The 17,390-nt window shown below is 44.5% G+C and overlaps 1 protein-coding gene across 1 annotated transcript in view; it reads left to right on the forward strand.

Moving 5' to 3' along the window:
- The first annotated feature begins 8,344 nt into the window (after positions 1-8,344).
- ADA2 (adenosine deaminase 2) overlaps positions 8,345-17,390 on the forward strand; it is a 33,396-nt gene continuing 24,350 nt past the window's right edge. The window contains exon 1 of the mRNA XM_054989260.1: positions 8,345-8,426. The gene's annotated coding sequence lies outside the window, so the exon portion shown is untranslated. The remainder of the gene's footprint in view (positions 8,427-17,390) is intronic.

The raw sequence follows: 17,390 nt of genomic DNA on the forward strand, positions 1-17,390 counted from the left end.
GCCAAAGAGCATACCTGATGCTTTTAAAGGTCTTTAAGGTAGAATTTTATTTGAGATGGAGTTCCACATATTGGCATGCTCAGTTTTTGTTGATTCCCCCCCCACCCGCCTTGCAAGCGGTGTTTTTGCATCCGCTCTGTGCAGAAGCTATAGCACAATAAATGCTGACCATAACTAGCTTCAGTAGCAGGCTCCTGCTTAGCATATCTTTTATTCAGAGGCTTGGTCCACAGAAAAGTTGAGGATTTAAGCCTCCCTTTTCTCCGCCTGCTTGTCCATCCCTTATTAATTAACTCTTCAGTTTGCAGTCTTTTCCCAGCATGCTCGCCTTACCGCTCCTTTAAGTCAGAGAGACAAAACCAGCTGCAGCCCCAAGGTGGTCTCCAACTGTTACAATCTGTGCTTCTTTCTGGCAGTTATTTAGTGCCCCTTTTAGGTTGTTTTTTCCCCTGCCTTTTCCTTTGTCTCCTTTTCTATAAGGCGGGAAGCCCATCTAGGCTTTCCCTAGAGTTCCCTTACTATGTGTTATTACTTCAGCCTGCAAGATCTGCAAGGATCCCTGCTTACAGAGCCTCAGGATCTGCAGTGGGGGCAAAAAAAAATAATGCAGCTAATCAATTCAGAAAATCATTTGGGTGGCAACCCCACTGACAGCCTATTTTCTTCCTTTCCACTTAGATATCAAACTGGCTGAGAAGGGCTCTGGGGAACAAGAGAGGCATCAAGAGCTACTTCTCTGTAAGCACATCTGTGTCTTTCATCAGCTGGGCTCAGGGAATAACCACTAACCAGAGTGGCGGGGAGGGGGGGAGAATCTTTGGAACAGATAGACTAAAGCTCACGCTTTCATTTTGTTGAGTGTGCCTGCCCAACAGAAGAGTGGTAATTTTAGCAGGGTTAAAATATTATGCATCTTCCTAGATCTCAGTTATATTTTTGGTAGCGTCAGAGTATTATTTGGCAATCGCATACCTACCTGCTATTGCAGAAAGGGGGAAGAGAACTGAACAGGAAACAGACAATTACTTTAAGCTACGTTCAAAATTTCTAATCACTGAAAAGGAGCAAGGCTGCAATGCACATTTTCTTTAGAGTAAGCCCCATTGTTAAGTAAGGTTGACTTCAGTGTAAGTAAACACACAGAGCACGGGGCTACATACTGCAGACTTGTTAAGGACAGTGAGATCTGGTCTATCGTGGTCGCTCTCCATCACGTTCTTCAGCTTTGGACTGGGCAAGTAACTTTCCTTCTGTAAAAGTAATTTGGTATCGCTGTTTGGAAACTGCCTTTGCATTTAAATCCTCTTTTGACATATGAAAGCATTAGGCTGCACATCAGAATGTTGTGATGCTGCAGCCCGTGGGAAGAAACAACCCCGTCACATCTGGAAAACCTTGTGCATGGCATTAATTGCTCCCTTTGGAGACCCAGGAGGCTATATGCATAGGAGGTCATCCTTTGGCTGACTGACAGGGAAGTGTCAAGTTTATATGGGCTAAGCTCTTTCTGCTATCCAGGGATGAGATGATTAATGTGTCATTCTAAAGATATTAGGCTGTTAGTGCTCTGCTGGGGGCAAGCACCATTTGTTTCAATGAGGGTTTTGCTCTGCAAAGTAGTTGGAGGATCAAGCTGGCCATCTGGTGTTAAAAGCGTTCTGTTAAAAATGTAATCCTGCCAATGTGCTACAAGAACTAAAGGCATATCTGCACTATAGGTTTTGGCTAGTTTAGTCCCTCTTCCCAGGGAACCCTGGGGGCTGTAGTTCTGTCAGATTGACTAATGGAAGATTCTTGGCAGCTCATCAGACTGTTGCCATAATTATTTGGAGGACACCAGCACAGTTTAAGTGGAATAGAAAAATGTTCACATTGTAGATATGCCCTAACTTCCAAAGTTCATTGCAAATTTGAGACTCTTCTAGATTTAACTAAGCATGGTATAGCCTGATCTCATCAGATCTTAGAAGATTAGCAGAGTCAGCTCCGGTCAGAACTTGGGACAGGAGACCACCGGGGAAGACTGGCATTGCTTTGCAGAGGAATGTAATGGCAAAGACCTCACTTGCCTTGAAAGCCCCTTGCTGGGATTGCTATAAGTCAGTTGTGACTTGATAGCACATACGTAGGTAGCTTTAACAACTCTTTTCTATGATCATTTTACAACTGGAGACAATCCTTCCGTGACATGATAGTATTATTGTCACACTGACTTCCAGGGCAATGAATTTTAGACTGTACACCCCAAAAACATTCTGTTGACATTTTTTCTATTATTATTTCACAATTATAATATTTGTAAGTCACTAGTTTAAAAGAAAAAAATGCATTTTGGGTTGTAACTCCCCTCTTCATCCAACTGAGGTGAAATTCGCAAGGAGTGTATTCCTCATGCAAGGGATCCAGCTTGCCAAATTTCAAGGAGATAGGAGAAAGCATTCCCATTATATAAAATTCTTGCCACCAGAGTGAGCAGAGGCAGACATCTGGCCAGCCAAAAATGAGCTGGGTACAAGATCAAGATAATCTACACTAAAGTATTTCCCATTACTGTGTATGGCTGTGAGTGTTGGACACTGAAGTAAGGTGACAGGAAGAAAGTCGATTTATTTGAAATGTGGTGCTGGAGAATAGTTTTGTGGATACTATGGACAGCCCAAAAGACAAGTAAGTGGGTTCTAGATCAAATCAATTAAGAGCCCCGTGGCACAGAGTGGTAAGCTGCAGTACTGCAGCCCAAGCTCTGCTCACAACCTGAGTTCAATCCTGGTGGAAGCCAGGTTCAGGCAGCCGGCTCAAGGTTGACTCAGCCTTCCATCCTTCCGAGGTTGGTAAAATGAGTACCCAGTTTCCTGGGGGTAAAGTGTAGATGACTGGGGAAGGCAATGGCAAACCACCCCGTAAAAAGTCTGCCAAGAAAATGTCGTGATGTGAGTCCCCCCATGGGTCAGTAATGACTCGGTGCTTGCACCTTTACCTACCTACCTAGATCAAATTAAGCCTGAATTCTCCCTAGAAGTAAAAATGACAAAACGGAGGCTATCATACCTTGGTCACATCATGAGAAGACAAGACTCTCTGGAAGAGTCAATAATGCCAGGAAATGTTGAAAGCAGTAGGAAAAGAAGAAGATCCAAAATCAAATGGCTTTGACTCAATAAAAGAAGCCATGCCCTCCAGTTTGTAAGATCTGAGCAAGGCTGCCAATGATAGGATGTTTTGGAGGTCTTTCATTAATAGGTTCACCATAGGTCAGAAGTGACTTGACAGCACGTAACACATACACACAAACAACTATACTAAGGACTCCTTGAGTATGAGTCTATCTGTTCGTATCTGAAGTGGGGATAGCAGGAAGCTGTTTTTTAAAAATAACTGAGCACATGGGTGAGGGGAGCCAAATCTTGCCTCATCCTAAGTCTTACCTGCCTTTAGTCTTGGATACGACATTTTTTCCCATCCAGGTGCCAGGACTGGAATGAAGCCAGGCAGGCTGGAACTTGCTGGAAGATACAGAGCACAGCAAAGTAAAATGAAGGAGAGGGGACAGAGTTTAATTTCCCTCACCTGCACACTCATTTTTGGTTTAAAATAGAACCTTCACCCCTCACTGCCCTCTGAACAGGACATTGCTTCTCCCCCTCCCCATCATGGCTAATAGCAGGTAAGGGTATGATTTCTGCTGGGGACATGGTGCAAGATGGACAGGTCAGCCTTCTCCCAAATTGCCTCCTGCAGCTGCTTTAAGGAAAAGTAAAGACACTCAGAGATCTCAAGTCCGCCCTTATCGCCAGTCTCTCATGTCTCATCTGGTTTGCCCTAGTCTGTCTCCATCTCTCTGTCACAGATACATCAAGATGGCCCAGCAGATGTTGCTTATTGTGGAGAGGAGGGGAGACATGTCATTTGCCTCCAGTCCTTCTCCTTCACATAGCCTGCAGCACATTAATTAAAAATTAAAGTTATTGATTAAAATATTTATAACCCACCTTTCTCCCATCACCAAAGTAGGGGACCCAAGGTGAGTACTCCTGCAGTGCTGCCTCCTTATTTGCCAGCACGTACAAGTAAAGTGTTTGCTTTTTGCATAGCAGCACAGCAAGAGAGAAAGTAGCAAGCAAACAGGAACCACTATGCTTATATAAAATTGAATTCTGTTTATTTATTTATGTCATTTATAGTCCACCTTTCTCACTGAGACTCAAGGTGGATTACATAGTGTGAGATTAGTACAATCAGTATCAAGGACATTTCCATAAACAATGTCATAAGATTTTACAAAGACATAGCATTAGTAAGGATACAATACAGAGTTGAAGAATTGCTGAAACAGAACGTAATCCATTCTAGGACTGACAATTAGACAACATGAAGTACAGGTAATATATAGGAATACAAATTTAAAGCAACAGATAATATGTAAGGCAATATAGTGGTGAAGTCTATGGTCCCTAACTCATTTGTGAAGCATCTGAGGATCCCCTCCCTACAATACCGCCCTCCTATCTGAGTAAAAAGCCTTTTTGAATAATTTGGTTTTGCGTGTCCTACTGGCATTGTGAGAGCAAGGACAGGAAGGAAGCTAACACCTTGCCACAGTACCTAGACCCAACCCCAGCTGATCTCATCTCAGGTTCTAGCCACCATTGATGGGGCCTTCAGAAGAAGGACAGGAAGCAGCCAGACAGGCACCCTTCCAGCATGCTTGGACTTAGCTCTAACATAGAACTCCTTCTGTGCCCCAAAAATTTTCGATTAAACTTAATTAGCTTTTAATTGATGTTGATTACTGTGAGCTACTTTGGAAACTAATTTTGGCAGTATCACTGGATAACATATAATATGTAAATTAAGCCAGTGAGTCAGAATAGAATTGATGTAAACAATCCTTGGGAATACAAACCTATCAGATCCTGTAACCTGTTTGGTGGCAAGACCTGACTACAATTGCGCTAACTGGTAAACACTGGTTACTTATGTATCTGCTGGATTACTCTTTCCTCACTTCCTCTTTCCCCAGTCTCTTTGAAATTCTTGAACTATAAACCAGACAGCCAGATACCAGAATAACAAATGTAAATGTTTCCAAATATTACTTGTTGCTGTTCCATGTTTCAATTTGGATTAGTTATAACAACAGTATAAAAGAAAGGTGTTTTTTTCCCCATTTGAGCTAATGTCTGACTGCAGTGAATTCACTACAGTGAATTAATGGTCAGGCAGCTGCCAAAATGGCCACTTAGCAAGCTATTAGACATGCATGAAACCTTCCACAGATCTTATTCCTGCCATTAAAACTGAATTGATGGTACACTAGTTGGAACTGTATGGAACAAAGAATAACAACAAATTTTGCATTCTTTAAGAGTACTAGCTAGGAGATGGTTGTAGCTAGATTATGGGTTGGATACTCATTTGAAGGAATTTGTTACATTTTAATGTGTTTTATTGCTGGATTTGTATTGTTTTAAATACATTATGATTTTTTTATTCTATAAATCACCATGAATGAAGTTTGTAATTCCTAATAAAATAAAGTAAAATAAAATACTGCATGCTTGTGTTTTCCTAAGGCAGATGCTCCACCCATTCAGGCCTTTTAATATCCTTTTAACAATGAAGCGTGTCTAACTTTAAATCTGCATTTTAAATGCCTGCCCAGTGTTAAAGTGGACTTGGATGCCTGTCATGAAAGCCCATGCATTTGCTACATTTCATGGCAACGACATGCTTTCTTTGCATTTCCCAAAGCAACTGGTAGATTCATGCATTCTGTGACCTGGGAGGATATAATCATTAGTACATCATTTCCTGTATGTTTATTTGAGCTTTTTACAGGCACAAGATTATTTTTATCCATGTCATAGTTGTTGCTCTTTTCTGTACAGTGTATGGTGTATGTATGGTGTAATATGGCCTGATTGCCCGTTCTATGAAAAAATGACCCAACAATCTGCCCTTGGGAGGTGCTTTCACACTTGAGAACTAGTGTAGTGAAGTGCTTAAAACATTCCACCAGCAGAGCAGCATGTCTTTGTTATGGATGATTTCTGCTGATTCCCAAACCCATTTTGACCCACCCACATGGTTCCTGGGAGTCTGCTGACCCAAAGGAGTACAATGGGGGGGGGGCTGCAGAAGGCTGCAGTGCGGGGGGGAGACAAGAAAGGTGCTTTCCTGTAGTAAAACTGTGCTTAGTGTGGAAGCCCCATTTCAAATCCCCTCCCTGCCATGAAGCTCCCTGGGTTGGCCATTCATTGTCAGCCCAGCCTACCTCACAAGGTTGTGACTGTGAGGAGAAAACGGAGAAGGGGGAAATCATGCAAACTGTCTAGAGCTCTTTGCAGAAAGGGTAGCTTAAACATGCAAGGACAGAGCCATACACTGATCCCACCCTGCCCTCAGGGACTGAGATGGGCCACACCATTGAACCTGCACTAAACATTGCAAAAAAAAAAAAGCCACACTACTTATGAGCAATAATACAAAAATTCCTGTGGAGTTTTGAAGATACTTGCAGTGGAGTGAATGTCCCTGGCCTTAGTTTGTCTACATCACATGCATATTGAAACAATGCTATGTTGAGATGGTCACGGTCATATGAAGCTGCCTTTTACTGAATTAAGACGATTTGTCCATCTGTCCCAGTGTTGTCTCCCTCCGCTGACTCTTGCAACCCTAAAGTATTGTCCCTGGTCTTCCCCAACACTGCTACATGACATCTTTTGAACAGAAGATTCTGGGAAGGCCGAGATCCTAAGAACTCTTTCCTGGGACTAAGCCCAAGTGAATAAAATGGGAGTTAGTTCTGAGACCTGCTTAGGATTGCTCTCTAAACCAGCTACCTTCTAAATGCAATTTATTGCTCACGGCTGAGCTAGTCTTTGCCTTGCTTGGCTCTGGTCATGAGAAGCCAGCCCAAGCAAAGTACTTCATTCTGCACTAAGATGTTCAGGGGGGAGAGCCATCTCTCTTCTTGTGTCTTTGAAGGTGTCCTCAGATGACCTTTTAAGAACATACTGGGAGATAAAGCTGGTGGTGGTCCCTGCTAGGCTTCATAGGTAACAAAGGGCGGGGGATTTGAGTCCATTGGCACCTTAAGAGTTCAACAAGATTTTCAGAGTATAAGCTTTCAAGTCAAAAATTCCTTCTTCAGATAAAACAGAAGGGCTGTTTGGTCATCTCCCTGATATAAACATTGTGCCATTGTTACATCCCCATGCCAAAAAAAAATAAAGGGGTTGCTGCTTGTTGTGCACCTCTTAAAAGCACAGGGGGCTTGTGGCAAGAGCGTTGCCAGTTCCAGGTAGGGAAATTACTGGAGATTTGGGAGGTGGAACCTGGGGAAGGCGGGGTTTGGAAAGCAGCAGGACCTAAGCTGGGTATACACAGTCCACATTCCAGAGTAGCCATTTTCTCCAGGGGAACTGATCTCTGTTGCTGTAATTCCGAGAGATCTCCAGCTACCACCAGGAGGTTGGCAACCTTAGAGCAAGACCCCTTTAGGGGGATGTAAAAACGTTCATTAGCAGCCTTTCTATCTTAGAGGAACTCAAGGTGACTTAAATATAAGTATATAAGTATATCGCTGCTGGAATTCCCCGGTGGTTTGAATGGGGCCGCTTGGAAGCTGTGCCTGTTTCCCAGTTGTGCCTCCGGAAATGCTGCCCGTAAAATGAGCATGACAATTCGCATCCAATCCAGACTGACGCAGACGAAGCTGTTAAGGCGGGCCCTCCCAAAGGCTCCAACTCTACAAAACGCGTCTACGTGGAAGTAAACCGTATTGACTCAAAACGAGGCAGTCCCAAGCAACCTAAGCTGAGATCACTGGTGGAGAAAGCGAGGTTTCCCCCCCTTTTAGGAAGGCGCTGCCCGCTCTGCTTTGCTTTCTTTTTCTTTCTGGGCCGCGCTGGGGAGCGACACTGGGCTCTCCGAGCCTGTCAGCCTCTTGGCAGGAGGGCGCGATTGCAAACGCTGCCCGCCTGAAGCACCGCTCCCTTGAATGAGCTCCTTCGAGCCAGTCGCAATAAATTCGTTCGCGTTAATAGCGTCGCAAGGCGCTTTGTTAGGGGGGCCACCAACCGGCTGCCTTCAAACGCGAAAGCGTGTTTGTTAACGGGTGGGGGTCCAGCTTTGAAGCGGATTTTTTTCCAGTCGAGCTGGAGCTGGCAGGCCGCTCAGCAACTCCCGGCGGAGCGCAGATCCGCGTCCGGGAACTGGAGCGGCCAAAGACTTAGCAGGGAGGGAGCGAGGGGGAAAGGGCTGAACTTGGGGCGGAGAAACGCGTCGGCCTGGCAGGGGAGGCGGGATCGGAGGTGGGAGCAGGTGGCGAGTTGTTTATCCGCTCTCAGGGTCGGAGAAAGAGACAAAGGCAGCTGAGAGGAGGGCGCCGAAACCCAGCGCGCCTCTCTCTCTGACTACAGGTTTGTAAGAACCCTAGCAAAGCCAGCAAGCGGAGAGAGCCGTGGGTTTGGGGCGTGAACGACCAGTGCCCTGTGGGGAAACCTGTTCTGAACATGGTCTCTGGAAGGATCTTGGGAATGCCTTCGGAGGCTCCTTGAGAGTTTTTGAACGTGGTCCCTGGAAGGGCCTTTGGAGTGCCTTCTGGGCCTCTGTGAGAGTTTCTGAAAGTGATTCCTGGAAGGATCTTGGTGTGCCTTCTGGAGTGCCTTCTGGGCCTCTGTGAGAGTTTCTGAACATGATTCCTGGAAGGATCTTGGGAGTGCCTTCTGGGCCTCTGTGAGAATTTCTGTTTTGATTGAGTAGCCATGTTGATCTGCAATAGAACTGTAGGATTTGAGTCCAGTAGCACCTTAGACGCCTTCTGGAGCTTTTGCTGATCTCCATCCATACAAGTGCAATGCTGTTTGCCAGCCAGCAGGACCTTTGGCTGTGCTCCGTAGGAGGCACATTCATTGCCAAATGTGCAGGGAGCATCCCCTAGGGTGGGACAGCTTTGCCTTGTGACAGGAATATGGTTGCTGACCTCCAGCTGGAACCTGGAAATCTCCCAGACGACAGAGATCAATTCCTTTGGAGAAAATAGTTGCTCGGAGGATGGACTCTGTGGCAGTATATCCTGCTCCCCAAACTATGCCCTCAAGAGGCTCCAGCCCCCCCCCCCCAATCTCCAGGAATTTCCCAATCTGGAGTTAACAACCCTAGGTAGGAAAGCATTGTGATGTGTCAGTCTAAGTGCCTTAGTGCCCTTTGGGGCTTGCCCTTTGGGGCTTGCCAGCAGGCCAGGAACTCTGGTCCAGACCAGAGATACCCTTCTGAGTGGCAAAAGCAGTGCCAACTGCAGTTCATCTTTCCAAGATGAAAGCTTTCGACTCTCCCCAGCAAACCGGGAGCTGCTGTAAATGTTATGGCTCTTATTATTGATTTGTTAGGTGGGTTAAAGCCTCAGACGCAGAAGGGAAAATACTTAGTGGAGGCTTAATTTGTTCCAATGGTTTTAGACAAGGTTAATATCATTCATCAATAACTCATCAGTTTTTATTTCATTCTCAATTTAATATTTCAGCAGAAGAGATTTATACCCAATTGCTTAGTGCATATATATATGCACTATATATATATGCCCATAATTGTACTAGGCAACTCCTAACCATTTGGTTGCTGCTTGAAAGCTTCTCTGGTGGTGCTTTCAGTTGTATGGAGAAGTGATCGTGTGTAGCATACCCAAATGTCCACAGCTGTGCTGAACTCTGGGATAGATCATGGAAACAGTGCGCTTTTCACAGGGCAAGAAACTTTTAAGTGATTGCCTGCTAGTATGATTGAAGCCATCACATGGTTAACTTTAGACAACTATGCCACAGGTTACAGATAGAGAGTTTCCGCCCCACCCCTGGCTTTGCCTTATGGTTTTTCTGTACAGCACAGTCCTAAGAAGAGGTACTCCAGCCTAAGCCTATTGAAATCGATGGGCTTAGACTGAAGTAGCTCTGCTTAGGATTGCACAGAGAGCTACTTAAATAAGCTTTCAATTGACTTAAACTGAAGTGCAAAGGACTCCATTGGTTGTCTATCCAGTTGCCGATACGATAGGAATTTGGTGGGAGAGGGGGAGTGGCTTGTTCTGGAGCTATTTTATTAAAGTGGGAGGGGCTGTGGCTCAGCAGTAAAGCATGTGCTTGGCATGCAGAAAGCCCCAGGTTCAATCCCCGGCATCTCCAGTTAGAAGGACCAGGTAGGAGGTGATGTGAAAGACCTCTGCCTGAGACCCTGGAGAGCCCCTGCCAGTCTGAGTAGACAATACTGATCTTGATGGACCAAAGGTCTGTTTCAGTAAGGCAGTATATCATGCGTTCAACAAGTACGTGTTCATGTGTGTCCGTGTATGTGTGAGGGAGCTGAAGTGAAAGGCTTCTTTTTAAATAAAAATTCAAAGTGCAATGCTGTCAAGGGTGGCATACACTGTCTTCACAAATATAAATTTGAACAAAGCAAAAAGAAAGGGGGAAATCCATGAAGGGCCAGGCAGGAACAATGCTTTAGAATGGTGAATCTTGGAGTGATTCCGCACACGTTGGATAATGCACTTCCAATCCTCTTTATAGATGATTTGGAACGGATTTTTTTTGTGTGCAGAACAAAAAATCTACCTCAAATGATTGATAAAGTGCATTGAAAGTGCATTATCCAACGTGTGCAGAATCAGCGTATATCTGCTCAGCCTATGTCTAGCGTTTACCACTTTTTCTTTTAGTTTCAAGAGTTACAAGTAACTCTTCAGTTCTTTTCCTATAAAGAATTAGACTCCTCATGCTTGACTGATGCAAAAAGGAAGTCTCTGGTTTCAAACCCAGCTTCTAAATATTCAAAATAATAATAATAATAATAATGTGTGTGTTATGTGCTGTCAAGTTGCTTCTGATTTATGGTGACCCAGTGAATGAAGGACCTCCAAAATATTACCAAATGGTGTGCGACACAAGACAAGAGGGACGGTGTTTGTTCTCTCTAGCACGAACACCGGTGCACAGTCCACCCAGTACTGGCAAGCAAAGGAAGGGAGGGATTGTATTTTCCCAGTAATAAAATATTTCAGGAAATGCAGTTTATTTGCAGCCCAAGTACCACTTTTAGGAAATGCCTCGAGCTTCTCTGCAACAGCTGAGTGACAGCTGACTTTTTCTGAGTCTGCAAACAGCCCCTTGTCTGAAAAGGCCCTTGCTTTCAGCAATTAACTGCCCTGCATCTCCCAGAAACAGAGCCCCTTCCCAGGGACGCTCCCTGGCTTGTGTGTGCAATAACTTCCCCGAGAAAGGTCACCAAGTAAAACAATGCAGGGTTCATGTCCGTGGAATAGCTCTAATGTGCTTGCAAGCCAGATGTGATCCAGGAAGGCCTGTGCTGTGCAGTCTGCAGCTGTCCTTTTTCCTGATTGATGGAGGTGGCCAACAGGGCCAGCCAGACCTGGCAGACCTTAAGCTAACTCATTTGAAGCTGCCCTGGTGGAATTTTCAATCAGCATCTTTATATGTTTATCAGCCAGGCCTGGCTGATAACTACCTTTGTCATCAAAGTCATAAGACTCTGTTCCTTGACAAAACTCATGTTCCCAGCTCTTGTGCCTGCTCAAGCCCCCCTACATTTACATTTTTGTCTGTAATTGTGATAAATACAGAGCAGGGTTGGGGGCTTTATACTACAGGATTTGGCATCTGAGAACGTGGGGCGGTGGTGGAAACTACTGGGTTAAAGTAGCCAGCACGCTGTTTGCTTTGATATCACCTTACATCATGAAAACTCACTTTCCCAACTGCTTGCTTTTGCAGACATGCCGCATGATTTCTCTCTGTTTTGGTTTTTCTCTTCATTTCTCAGTTGTGCCTGTGGTTTTTTTCAAATTGTCACACAAACTTTCCAGTTTCTCCTCATGTGTCCCACCAACCTCTGTCCTCCACAATTCTGTCTTCAAGGCTCTTCCTAACTAGCTGGAAATTATACTTGCCCACTTCCTTTCATCAGCAGCTTATATCAAGGCTTGGCATTTTGACCATATGAGTATGTATGTTCCTCTTGGTCTCCAAGACCCATACTGCTATCTTCATAGACTGAACTGGGGCAACAAGCAGAGGTTCACAGAAGTCTGATATTTAGTGGCCAGGGCTTTTTTTCAGCTGGAACGCGATGGAACGGATTTCCGGAACCTCTTGAAAATGGTCACATGGCTGGTGGCCACACCCCCTGATCTCCAGACAGAGGGGAGTTTAGATTGCCCTCCGTACCATGTGTGGAGGGCAATCTAAACTCCCCTCTGTCTGGAGATCAGGGGGCAGGGCCACCAGCCATGTGACCATTTTCTCCAAGGGCAACCCACTGAGTTCCACCACCTCTTTTCCCAGAAAAAAAGACCTGTTAGTTAGTGGATAAATGAACACCTCCTTGTGTCAATGGATGCAAAACATTTCTTAGGGCACAGATTATAGTGATAATTTCGAGATTTACAGCATGTAAAAGCTGTGGATTTTGCTTTTCATTGATCATATGAATTCTTTGGGTAATCCTATCAAAGATTCCATGAATTTAGCCAAAGACCTGTCTGATTGTTGAAAGTGGAAATAAAAACTGCTATTGATTTTCACTTGCCTTTATACCATATTCATATTCTTGGGAACATCACAATATTTGTACACTTTTGCACTACACTGATTGCATATAGTTAGGGTATAATGTTGCTTTCAGTCAATGTAGTCAATGTAATGTAGTCAAATACAAATAAAAATGTAGAGGCTTGACAAAAACAACCGCAAGATTTATTTCATCATTCTTCATAACTTTGCTGCTCAGAATAAATGTTATAGTAATATTGTTAAATAACATGTTTGTTAAATGGGTGTCTTTAAACACAGTGAGGTATTTGCTTGATCTTTGTGCTGTAGCACTGGTGTTTCAGTGGATAGAGGGTAGGAATTAGAACTGTGCAAACCAGGGCTTTTTTTCTGGGAAAAGAGGTGGTAGAACTCAGTGGGTTGCCCTCAAAGATAATGGTCACATGGCTGGTGGCCCCGCCCCCTGATCTCCAGACAGAGGGGAGTTTAGATTGCCCTCTGAGCTGCTGAGCGGCACGGAGGGCAATCTAAACTCCCCTCTGTCTGGAGATCGGGGGCGGGGCCACCAGCCATGTCACCATTTTCAAGAGGTTCCGGAACTCCGTTCTATCGCGTTCCAGCTGAAAAAAAGCCCTGGTGCAAACTACATTCTTCAGACACTTGTCTGAAGAAAAGACCTCTGACTCTCGAAAGCATACACCCTAAAAAACTTGGTCTCTAAGGTGCCACAGAACACAAATCCTGCTGTTCTACTGTACACCAACATGGCTACCAACTTAAAACTGCATTTACTCACTTCTGCTGTGGACTCATTCTGATTTTTAAAAAAGGGAATCACCAAACATCCATAATAGCACAATTACAATAATAATATCCCTTTGTGTTTCTATACTATAGCACATTTAATAATAATAATAACAACATTCGATTTATATACCTCCCTTCAGGATGACTTAACACCCACTCAGAGCAGTTTACAAAATATGTCATTATTATCCCCACAACAAAACATCCTGTGAGGTGGGTGGGGCTGAGAGAGCGCCTAGAAGCTGTGACTGACCCAGAGTCACCCAGCTGGCTTCAAGTGGAGGAGTGGGGAATCAAACCCAGGTCTCCAGATTAGAGTCCTGTGCTCTTAACCACTATACAAAACTGTCTCTCCACAGTAGTATCCACAGTAGTTCATGTATATTATCTTAGTCATCATTACAACTGCCCTGTGAGGTAGGGTCAGTATATTCAGATGTAGGTGTTAAGCCTAAGAGAAAAGAGTGGCACATCTCACGTGTTCATGGCTGAGATTTGTGTTGGATGCCCCTGGCTCATAGCTTACTCTGTAACTTAACTGAGGGCATGACCACTAGGGTTGCCAACCTCCAAGTGGGTCCTGGAGAACTCCCAGAATTACAGTTGGTCTCCAGACAGCAGAGATCAGTTCCCCTGGAGAAAATGGCTGCTTTGGAAGGTGGACCCTATGGCATTATACCCTGCTGAGGTCCCTATGGCATTATACCCTGCTGAGGTCCCTATGGCATTATACCATGCTGAGGTCCCTATGGCATTATACCCTGCTGAGGTCCCTATGGCATTATACCCTGCTGAGGTCCCTATGGCATTATACCCTGTTGGACTCCCTCTCATTCCCAAACTCCACACTCCCCTGACTCCACCCCCAAATTCCCAGGAATTTCCCAACCCAGATAGTTGTCAGATAGTAAGGAAATGCTTGACATAATCCATTCCTGCTGAACAACAAGTGGGGACTGGAGGTAAGAGAGATTTCCCCCCCACACCTCCTCCTGTTCAGCAGGAGGGCCTGTTCACATTAAAGATGTCAATTGGTTTTATATCCTTTTAATTATATTGTGCATTTTTCAAAGAACCTTGGGAATTGTATTTTGCTGGAGGTTTGGAGACTGCCGGTTAGTCATCCCATCACAAAACTCCTGTTCCCAGAGAGTAGAGGGGAGCGATGCACTTTGAGGTGGTCTTTGGTTTATACAATCATTTGCTTAGGTGGGGGCTGGGGGCTGTATGCATGCCCTTCTGTCCTTACCTACCATCTCCTTCCACCTTAAATGCATTTCCCTTTCAAATCAGCAGCTGGCTAGGGAATGGCAGATAGGATGAACCACTCAAATGTGAAAGCCCAGGGTATGAGGGATTCCAATCTGATTGTTGACTTTGATTGAAATGCAAGGCAGGGGGATTGGGAAGGGTGGGGGAGAACTATTCAGTCAGCCTCCTCCAGGCCTGGCTGCTCTAGGGCAAGCCCATCATGTGAAAGAGGCCTTTGTGTGGAACTCCCCTGGCCCTCTTGTGCCGCATGCCAGCAGGTAGCAATTGTTATGATCCCTTGAGCAGGGTCAGAGTGGAAGGAGGCAAAACTGACTTCTCTTGAAAAATACAACAGGAATGTGCAGAGGTCCTCGTCTATGGCAACAGCGCTGCAACCGCAACTGGTGCAGCTTAGCTGCCTCTCAAAGGAAATGTTGTTCATTGTTAGCTTCTTCTGGGTGGGTGAAACTCTTGGTAGCTGCTTAGAAAAATAAAGCACAGGCTCAGCATAAGAGAGGACAATGCAGCTTATCTAGTTCCGCCTGTTGGCCTGAAGCAAGAAATGACATCACTGAAGAGGGCATAGCCACCGAATGAAGATGATTCAATAAAAAGGAATCCCCGAGGCACAGAAGAATTGTGTTTGTTGCAGCAAAACTAAAAAGGAGTTCAGTGGCACCTTAAAGATTGACAACATTTAAGCAATGGGAAAGGGCTTATGAAAAAAGAGAAAGGAGCTTAGGTCCTTTCCCTTTTCCTCCTGCCCTTTTCTGTTGCTTTGTATAAATTCAGCTCCTTTGGATAGACTCTCTAGACATTTGATGAAGTGAGCTCTGACTCACAAAGGCTCATGCTAGAATAAATGCTATTAAAGGGGGATTGCACTGAATTCCTATTTTCACATTTCATATTTTTCATGTATTATGCTGCTTTTATTTTGGTGGTCTCTAATTGTGTAATCTAGAGTTTTTGCAGTGTTTGTTGTATGTGTTATTAGGGGCTCTGCCAGTCCTGTAGCTCACTGAACTCGAGTAGATAGAATACTAAATTGGCAGGTGGTCAGAAAGCTCCCGCTCTCCTGGTTTTCAGCAAACTGTGCAAAACTGAATTATTCAGGAGGGCTTTCTACTGAGATTACGAGACCCACAGCTCTCTTCATCAGATGCATCATGCATCTCGAAAGCTTATGCTACAATAAAGTTGGTTAGTCTTAAAGGTGCTACTGGACTCTTTACTGTTTTGCTACAACAGACTAACACGACTAACTCGTCTGGATCTCTACCCAGATTACGAGACTGTGTCATAAGAAGTAGCTCAGAGAGATGCCTTGGTAAGGACAGGGACTAAAAGCTATGCTACTGGGTACTGTCTGCTGATGTAGATAATAGATATGTGCCTGTTAAGGAGTTTCCACGCTTCTAAACATGCCATGGATATTAATTATGCTTTGTTTCAGATAGATTTCATCTCTCTGCTCGGCTTTATGCTTGTTTAAAAATTTTCTGCTACAATTTCCCTATTGTATCTCTTTCCCTGAATGTCCTAACTGTTGTTCATTATTGTACATTGTGCAGTGAATGTCCTAGCTATTGATTATATTGTGTTTTCACTTGCACTGTTGTAATCTGCCTTGGATCTCAGTAAGGAAGGCAGACTATAAACAAACAAAACAGTTGTAGCAATAACTCCTGAAGCAACTGTAAGAGCAATCATCCTTTTAAAGAACCATAGCCAAAATTAGATTTATAACAAATGTTATATCCACCTTTCTCTGCAATGGGAGCTCCAAGCAGCTTGCATTGTTCTCCTCTCTGCTATTTTATCTTCACAACGACCCTCTGAGGTAGGTGTGACTGACAGTGTGAGACTGGCTCAAGATCACCCAGCAAGTGTTCCCATTCCCTTTATTTTGGGCACTGCAGCTCCCATGATCACACTGAAGTAAGCAGCCAATTCTCAAATGCCTAGCTTTATTTTTGTGATGACTTATGCCTGCCACAAAAAGAGTACCTTAGTTTCCATTGCAAATTGCAAGGGGATTGGCAGTTTGCTGCAATAACCTGGGCAAAGATGCGCCAATTCCCTTCAGGTTGGCACAGATGATTTCCTGATCATGGTGAAGCTGGGGGCTAATCTTGTAATGGCAAGCTTTATTTTCTCATGAGTGATGCCTGCTTCTAAAAGACAAGTGTAGCTTCCTTTGCAAATAGTGGATGAGTGGGGGATTCCTGGACAGAACCTATGCCAGGAGACTCTGATTTAGTTTTCTTCTGCTTTGGCACTACAGCTCCCATCATCCCCCTGAACTTGGTGGTCAATTTTCAAATGCCTAGCTTTATTTTCTGAGGAGTTGTGATTTCCAGAGGCAACCATCGCTTCCAATGCAAAAAGTGGAGTGCTGGGGTTTTTGGGAGAGTGCATGGGACAGGATGTCTCATTTCCCTTCATCTTTGGCAGTACAGCTGTCATGGTAAGCAGTTGGCCAATTTTGAGACTCCTAGCTTTATTTCTGGATGAGTTATGCCTGCCGCAGCCAACTTGAACTTCCTCCAGGGGAACAGATCTCTACAGTCTGGAATTCCAGAATTCCAGAGTCCACCTGGAGGTTGGCAACCCCAAGCAAAGCTTCCTTTGCTGCCCTGGGGATTTCATTGTAAGTATATACTGTATGTGTGTGCACAAGAGTTTGCCCTCTGTAAAGTCCAGTTCATGCCAATTTCCTGCACGTTTACTTAGAAGTGAGACCATTGAATTTAACGGCAAGAA

Source organism: Eublepharis macularius, chromosome 9 (genome assembly GCF_028583425.1).
Source record: "Eublepharis macularius isolate TG4126 chromosome 9, MPM_Emac_v1.0, whole genome shotgun sequence".
Lineage (NCBI taxonomy): Eukaryota > Metazoa > Chordata > Lepidosauria > Squamata > Eublepharidae > Eublepharis > Eublepharis macularius.